We start from the raw sequence: 8714 nt of genomic DNA on the forward strand, positions 1-8714 counted from the left end.
CCCAGGAGAAGAACATATGCCTGAGAAGAAGAACTAGTGTGGAATTGTCAGCCAGGTTTTTGGTGAGTGCTCAGACTGCTTCCTGATCCGGCACCACATTTACTACAGTGGACAGATGCTCTAGTCTCTGATGAGGAGTTGCTAGCTGTAAGGAAGTACCTGGAATGGGCTCCACTGCATGAGGTAGGCTGAGTCTTTGAGCTCATGTCAAGGAAAGAACATGCAAATTTAAACTCTACCCAACCAACATACTAGTTTACCTGTACAAAGGGGTTTTAGATTTCCAAATTCTCACAAAGATGCCCTCGTGTATTTCCCCTCTGACCATTGGGGTCCTATCTATTTTTCATGGCTCATAGGGTCTCATTTCTTCCCAATGTCCATTACCCACTCACCTCTGACCACTAGCCATACATCTCTGATTAGTGTTGGGGATGTTCTCGGTATGACAATAAGGCCTACAGTAGTGCCTACATGCCATTTTTGAATAATTGGATCTTAAATTCCACCTCTGTCCAAGGGTACTTCAGAAAGACCTTTCTCATTACATGGGGTCTCTATAGTAGCATCTTTATTCAACAGGCCTCTGGTTTTACCTTCTGGCCAAGCAGGTCTTACACTTCACTTAAAGAGATGCCACATTTACACAATGTAGACAAAAAGGATTTGAGCATTCTCATACTCATCAATATAACATTCCTCCCCTCAGGTTTGAAGTCTCCAGAGCAGCAAGGAGAGTGGGGAGTAGAACTCATCATCTTTAGGTCACTCATCCCCGATGGATTGTTCCCAACCTTAGTATACAGACATGGATGGTTGAACACAAACCTGTCAGGCTGACAACGCAATAGACATCTACTAAAGTCCTTGGAACCATGTTCAGAGTGCTGCACATCCTCCTAAAGATGCCACGGATGACATGGTTCCTTGTGATTGTTGTTCTCTTCTTGTTGTTGCTGTTTTCTTTTAACTTTTGAAGAGGATACATTATTAGTCTGTTGCTATGTTAGTCATCTCCTGGCATTAGAAACCAACATGCCACTGCTTAAATGTTTTACATTTCCTACTCTTTTTGGAAAACACAATGTATGCACATCATTTTTTCCTATTGTTTCAAAGACATACCACTATGTAATTCAACTTTACAATTGGAATCATTTTGACCAATATTCACATGAATATAAATTTTATGTGTAAACTTCTTCCTGTGCTGTGTTATTTTCCACCAGGTGACAGTTTCATTTCAGGTCATTTGGAAGATCGTTCCTTACTATGTGTCTTTAAAAGATATATTTTGGAGCTGAGGGGTATGACTGAATATCTTCAGCACAATAAATACCTTCTGTAACGTTACTATCTAGTGGATGATAAGTATCAGGTTGTACACGGTAGTAACTAAAATAATGGACAAGTTTGAGAAAGATTTTAGGGTGTAATCTCTCATACACAAAAAAGAAAATCCTAGATATTAATCAAATCTATGCACACCAAATGAACATTGTGAGTTTTGTGGATTTGTTTTTATATGTCTTTGTAGTTCGAATGTCCAACCTTTATGTCTTAATTGAGGATTGTAAACAATGCTCAGGGTGTGTGTGTGTGTGAGTTAAAGGGCACCATGTCTTTAGTGTTTAGATTAATATCACATATCATTATCTGTCTATCCATCATCTATATATGTATGTATGTATGTATGTATGTATGTATGTATGAAGTAATGATTGAATGTATTTATATAGATATGTATGCAACTATTTCTCTATCATCTACCAATCACTCTTTCTCTTTCTATTTCTCTCACCCTCTTTCTCTGTTTATCTCTTATGCATGAATATATGTATGCATGTAGCTAGGTAGGTGTGGTAGTTTTAATGTAATTGGTTCCCATCGGCCCATAGGCTGTATTCGGATGAGTAACCTTGTTGGACTAGGTGTTTCCTTGTTGGAGGAAGGGTGTCACTGGAAGAGGTGGGTGGTCTCATACATGTTCAAGTTATGCCCAGTAGGGTTCTGTGTGTTTGCTGTCTGTTTGCCTTTCCAAGAGTAGCTGTGATAGAGTGTTCAATGATTCAAGGAGGGGATGTTGGTTAGATGGCATATAAAGCAGGCAAGACACATTTACATACATGGTAGAAGAAGCAAGCTTTAAGAAGCACAAACAATCACACACACACACACACACACACACACACACACACATTTGTTGGACAGTGCAAATCTTCAACCACTTTCCATATATACTCACATTTGGTGGATAGAACAAAGCACCAACTTTATTTTTCTCACACTGCTTATATATCTCTGCACAATCTTTCAATTAGTATAAAATTTATACTGGTTACTTTCTATTTTCTTCTAGTGAATAATTATGAGAATATATAAGGAAAAGCATCTTCTCACTATACTTTTATGATGAGCTATTTATAAATTATGTTTATAAATATCCAATATTATCCCCAAGAACCAACACACATTTCTAACTAAAAAACTTGTTATAGATTAACAAGTTGTAAGCAAGTAAGGTATTTTTTTCAGCCAGTTTCTCTTACTGGTAGACTGAAATTTGCTGTTATACATAAAGGATTAGTTTTTATCTATCTCAAAAATTAATCCTTCAAAAATCTTAAAAGAATCACAAAACTAAACTTTTATGTAAAAACCTATCATCCCTTTCTACTTTGAATCCTCAGGGTGCACATTTGTTCATTAACCATGTTTTTCTTAAATCATATCAGGAATTAGAGGGAGGAAATAGGTACAAAGAAATAATAATCATCTGAACACCAGCCTGACTTTTGAAAAAAAAAAAAAAGGCATGCTTTTCGTAGTAATTCTTTCCAAGATCGTGGTTGAAGTATTAATCTGCATCAGCTGCAATCCTTGAGAAAGTTAGATCTAACTAAAACTGTTGGTGGCAATGATATTGCCCAGTGAGGGGCTGGAACCCCCCTTAAATTTTCATACAATCCATAGATTATGAGGGATGTGATGTGAGGGCAGCAAGTAGAGAGAAACTCTAGAACAGCATGAGTGGTAACAGAGTGGTACCAGCTTTTAAGTGTTTAAGAGTGGTAAGAGCTTTTAAGTGGTTCACCTCACCAAGAATCCATCAAAGCCCAGTATTTTGGAGGTAAAATGTACATTCCTGGGAGCCCCTCTGCCATGCTTAATATTCTAGTAAAATTAAAAATAATATTAATTTCTCATTTAATAGACCCTGCTTACAGTCCCCCCAAATTTTACTCCCCACGGTTCTTTCACTACCTCCCATCATCTCCAGTTCCTCCACCTTTCGGTCATCATTCATCAAATACTTCTCTTTCAAATATCTCTTCCTGCATTTCCTTATTCAACCCCATCTCCCTCCACTATGCCACCTGATCTTCTCTTTCTTGTCCATCTTTGTCCACTAATAAAATCCATTCTATATCCCCATACCATGGGCATCAATGTATGCACCCAAGTCCTTCCTCTATACCTAACTTCACTGGATCTACAGATTGTAGACAGGCCATCACATATGTAATGTAGAATGTGTTAATCTTTGTATTGCTGTCACCAAAAACTATAACCCAAGCACAAGTTGGGGAGGGTAGGACTTATTTGGTTTACACTTCTTCATTGCTATTCATCATCTGAAGACAGACAGAACAGGAACTGAAATGGGCCAGGTACCTAGAGGCAGGAGCTAATACAGAGACCATGGATGGGTACTGCTGCCACGCACACCAGTCGAGTCAGCTTGACAGGCCGAGAGGCCTGGAAGCACTCATGAGGCAAAGAGTTTCACAGAAGCTCACCTTCTGGAGTTTTGGCCTTCTCATTAACCCATATACTCATCCCCTATTCCCGCGTTAGTCTGGTGTATGGATCCACATGCTCTCTTTTAGTGTTATCTTATTATAAGTTCTTTTTAAGATTGAATTCTGATATAGCTAAGCTTTTGCCAGTGTTCCAATATCCTAGAAAGTCCTTGAGCTGACCATGGGCTTAGAATTCAGTAAGAATGTTGTCTATTCAGTGGCATTCAGAATTGCCTCTGGTATTATACTACCACTTTGAATAAAAGCTAAGTCACTGCCCTACACAAGAATTTATCATCATCTAGGAAGAAGGAAGTTTGAGACCTAAGGAGGAAGCAGAGTACATACTTAGAACTATAGATAGTTGAGTTCCACCCATATACACGTATTTACAATTGCCTAGGGGGAAGGTGGTCTATACAATAGACTAAAATAGGAACTATAGCAAGGGCACGAAGCCCTTGACCCTGACTTCTAAGATTATGTGGATATTTGGTGGAGCTCTTTTTGATCCCAGTTGTTAACAGTGAATTTTATCCCAGGTGTTTCCTGTGAGAACTTCTGAGTTTGTATTCCTCCGTTTTCTGTAAGAATCCAGTAACCTCTTTGTACCTTGCTTGTGTGTCACCCAACTTTCCCATTCTCTTCTGTATAAAAAGTTTGATGCTCAATTTGACACATTACATTCAGATTCTACACAACCTCTCCTCTGTGTATCTGTCTATCATTTCATCCAACGCTTTGCCCACCTGTGACTAGAGATCCGTTCCACGCAGACAAAGGGGCCCAGAGTGTCTGCATCATTCTGCTTAGTGGTTAGTTCCCCATGGTTTCATGCTTTCTCATAGAGAACTCAGAACCACAAGCACATGGATGGCAGTATCAACAATTGGCAGAAATCCTACCCATCAATCATTAATTAAGAAACTGCCCTGCAGTCCTGCCTGCACAGACCAATCTTATGGAGACATTTTCTCAATTGAGATTCCCTACTCTCAGGGGACTTTACTTTGTGACAAGTAGACAAAAAACTATCCAGCCCAGTCAATATCAACATATAAATCAACACATAGCATATTTATCTTCCTGGGACTGGGATACGTTATTCAGGTTATGTTTTTGTTTTTAGTTTTGTTTTTTTTTTATTTTTTCTGTTTCCACCCATTTCATAACAGCTGAGTAATGTTCCATTGTATAAATATAACATATATGTTATACATTCTTCAGTTTATGGACATGTAGGTTGTTTCCAGTTGCAGATAATTATGAATACAGCAGCAATTAATATGGTTGAGCAAGTGTGCTTCTAGGAGGAAGAAGCACTTTGCGAAACTTTCTGACCTATCAGGTGTCTGTTGTTATGTTACCCCATTTAATATCTGATTTTGCTAATTTGGATATTATCTTTTTTATTTTAGTTAACTTGAATAATAGTTTGTTGATCTTAGTGATCTTGTCAAAGAACCAATATTTGTTCCAAAAATTATTTGTATTTTTCTTTCTATTTTATTTTTTTTCCACCCTGAGTTTTACTATTTCCTGCCACCACATCTTTTGGGTGTCATTTCTTCTTTGTGTTTGAGAACTTTAGGATGTGCTGTTAACGTGCTAATATAAGGTTTTGCTAATATTTTTTAACTCATTTTTATTAGATATTTTTCTTCATTCACATTTCAAATGCTATCCTGAAAGTTTCCTATACCTTCCCCTACCCTGCTTGCCAACTCACCCACTCCTGCTTCCTGGCCCTGGCATTCCCCTGTACTTGGGTATATTATCTTCACAAGACCAAGTGACTCTCCTCTCTTTGATGGCTGACTAGGCCATCCTCTGCCACATATGCAACTAGATACATAGTTCAGGGGGTTACTGGTTAGTTCATAATGTTGATCCTCCTTTAAGTTTGCAGACCCTTTAGCTCCTTGGGTACTTTCTCTAGATTCCACATTAAGGGCCTTGTGTAACATCCAATAGATGACTGTGAGTATCCAATTCTGTATTTGCCAGGAACTGGCATAGCCTCACAAGAGATAGCTATTCCAGTGTCCTGTCAAAAAATTTTGCTGGCATATGCAATATTGTCTGGGTTTGGTGGTTGTCTATGGGATGCATCACCAGGTGGAGCAGTCTCTGGATGGTCCTTTCTTTTTTCTCACCTCCAAAATGTCTCTGTAACTCCTTCCATGGGTATTTTGTTCCCCATTATAAGAACCAATGAAGTATCCACACTTTGGTCTTCCTTCATCTCGAGTTTCATGCGTTTTGCAAATTGTATCTTGAGTAGTCTGTTTGGGGGCTAATATCGGCTTATAAGTTAGTACATATCATATGTGTTCTTTTGTGATTGGATTACCATACTCAGGATGATATCCTCCAGATACATGCTTTTGCCTAAGAAATTCATAAGTTCATTGTTTTTAACTGCTGAATAGTACTCCATTGTTTAAATGTACCAGAATTTCTGTATCCATTCTGTATCATATATTCTTCTGTTGAGCAACATCTGAGTTCTTTCGAGCAAATGGCTATTATAAATAATGCTGGTGACTGCTTCCAATTCTAAGAAGGGGTAAAGTGTCCACAATTTGGTCTTCATTCTTTAGTTTCATGTGTTTTGCAAATTGTATCTTATATCTCGGGTATGCTAAGTTTCCGGGCTAATATCCACTTATCAGTGTGTAAATATCATTTGAGTTCTTTTGTGATTGTGTTACCTCACTCAGGATGATGCCCTCCACATCCATCCACTTGCCTAGGAATTTCATAAATTCATTTTTTAATAGCTGAGTAGTACTCCACTGTGTAAATGTACCACATTTTTTGTATCCATTCCAATTTTGAGGGGCATCTGAGTTATTTCCAGCCTCTGGCTATTATAAATAAGGCTGTTATGAACATAGTGGAGCAGGATTCCTTCTTGCTGGTTGGGACATCTTCTGGATATATGCCCAGGAGAGGTATTGTGGGATCCTCTAGTAGTACCATGTCCAATTTTCTGAGGAACCGCCAGACTGTTACAGAGACAAAGTTTGGAGCTGAGACAAAAGGATGGACCATCTAGAGACTGCCATGTCCAGAGATCCATCCCATAATTAGCCTCCAAACGATGAAACCGTTGCATAAACTAGCAAGATTTGGCTGAAAAAACCCGGATATAGCTGTCTCTTGTGAGACAAGGCTGGGGCATAGCAAGTACTTAAGTAGATGCTCAAAGTCAGCTATTGGATGGAGCACAGGATTCTCAATGGAAGAGCTTGACAAAGTATCCAAGGAGCTAAAGAGATCTGCAATGCTGTAGGTCCAATAACATTATGAACTAACCAGTACCCCGGAGCTCTTGACTGCATATGTATCAAAAGATGGCCTAGTAGGCCATCACTGGAAAGAGAGGCCCGTTGGACATGCAAACTTTATATGCCACAGTACAGGGGAATGCCAGAGACAAAAAATGGAAATGCGTGGTTAGGGAAGTGGGGGGTACGGTATGGGGGACTTTCTAAATGTACATTCTACATGTAATTGAGGAAAATACGTAATAATAAAAAATATTAACAAAATAAATAAATAAGGCTGGTATGAACATCATAGAGAATGAATCCTTATTACACATCGGAACATCTTCTGAGTATTTGCCCAGGAGAAGTGTTGCTGGATCTTCTGGTAGTACTATGTCAATTTTCTGAAGAAGCACAAGACTGGTCCAGGTCCCTGCCAAGTGTATTCTGCAAAGGCCCCAAACATCCGGCCACTTTCCGAACCAGAGTAAAGGGGGTCCGCCGGGTGCAGAAGTGCTTTGCCTGAGCATCGGCAACAGACATCTTGGTTCTAGGACCCCACCGGGTGTATTCTGCACAGGTGAGAGTACGGAATACAGAAGCCAAAAGCTTCTGGGAGAGGTGGGAGCCACAGAGCTTCTACGGCAGCCCACTTTTCGGGCCCCAGACAACTGGCAAATGTCCAGGCCAGAGGAAAGGGGTCTGACCAGTGCGGGAGCGCTTTGATGGAGCATCGGCGGCAGCAGATATCTTGGTTCCGGACCCAGTCGAGAGTATTCTGCACAGGCTTCAGACATCTGGCCACTTTCCCAGCCAGAGGAAAGGGGTCTGCCCAGTGCAGGAGTGCTTTGCCTGAGCATCAGCTGCAGACATCTTGGTTCCAGGACTCCACAGAGTGTATTCTGGACGTGTGAGAGTGTAGAATACAGAAGCTAACACCTTCTGGGACAGGCCAAAGCAACTCAGCTTCAGGACAGGTCCTGTTTTGGGCCTTCTTCTTCGGCCAGGAGGGAGGTCTTTAGGCCATATATCTGTGCACCTTTCCCGTGAGAGGAGAGCTTGCCTGCAGAGAGTGCTCTGACAACTGAAACTCAGAGGAGAGATGTAGTCTACCAGGTCTGCTGATAGAGGCTAACACAATCACCTGAGGAACAAGCTCTAACCAGAGAAAACTATAACAACTAGCTCCAGAGATTACCAGATGGCCAAAGGCAAATGTAAGAATTGTACTTACAGAAATCAAGAACACAGCACTCCCACTCCACCTAGTCATGTGCACCCCAACAAAACCGAAAAGCTAGACCCGGATTTAAAAGCATATCTCATGAAGATGGTAGAAGACATCAAGAAGGACTTTAATAATTCACTTAAAGAAATACAGGAGAACACTGCTAAAGTGTTACAAGTCCTTAAAGAAAAACAGGAAAACACAACCAAACAGGTAGAATTCCTTAAAGAAAAACAGGAAAACACATCCGAACAGGTGATGGAAATGAACAAAACCATACTAGACCTAAAAATGGAAGTAGACACAATAAAGAAAACCCAAAGTGAGGCAACGCTGGAGATAGAAACCCTAGGAAAGATATCTGGAACCATAGATGCAAGCATCAGCAACAGAATACAAGTGATGGAA

This window comes from Mus musculus, chromosome Y, assembly GCF_000001635.26.
Source record: "Mus musculus strain C57BL/6J chromosome Y, GRCm38.p6 C57BL/6J".
Lineage (NCBI taxonomy): Eukaryota > Metazoa > Chordata > Mammalia > Rodentia > Muridae > Mus > Mus musculus.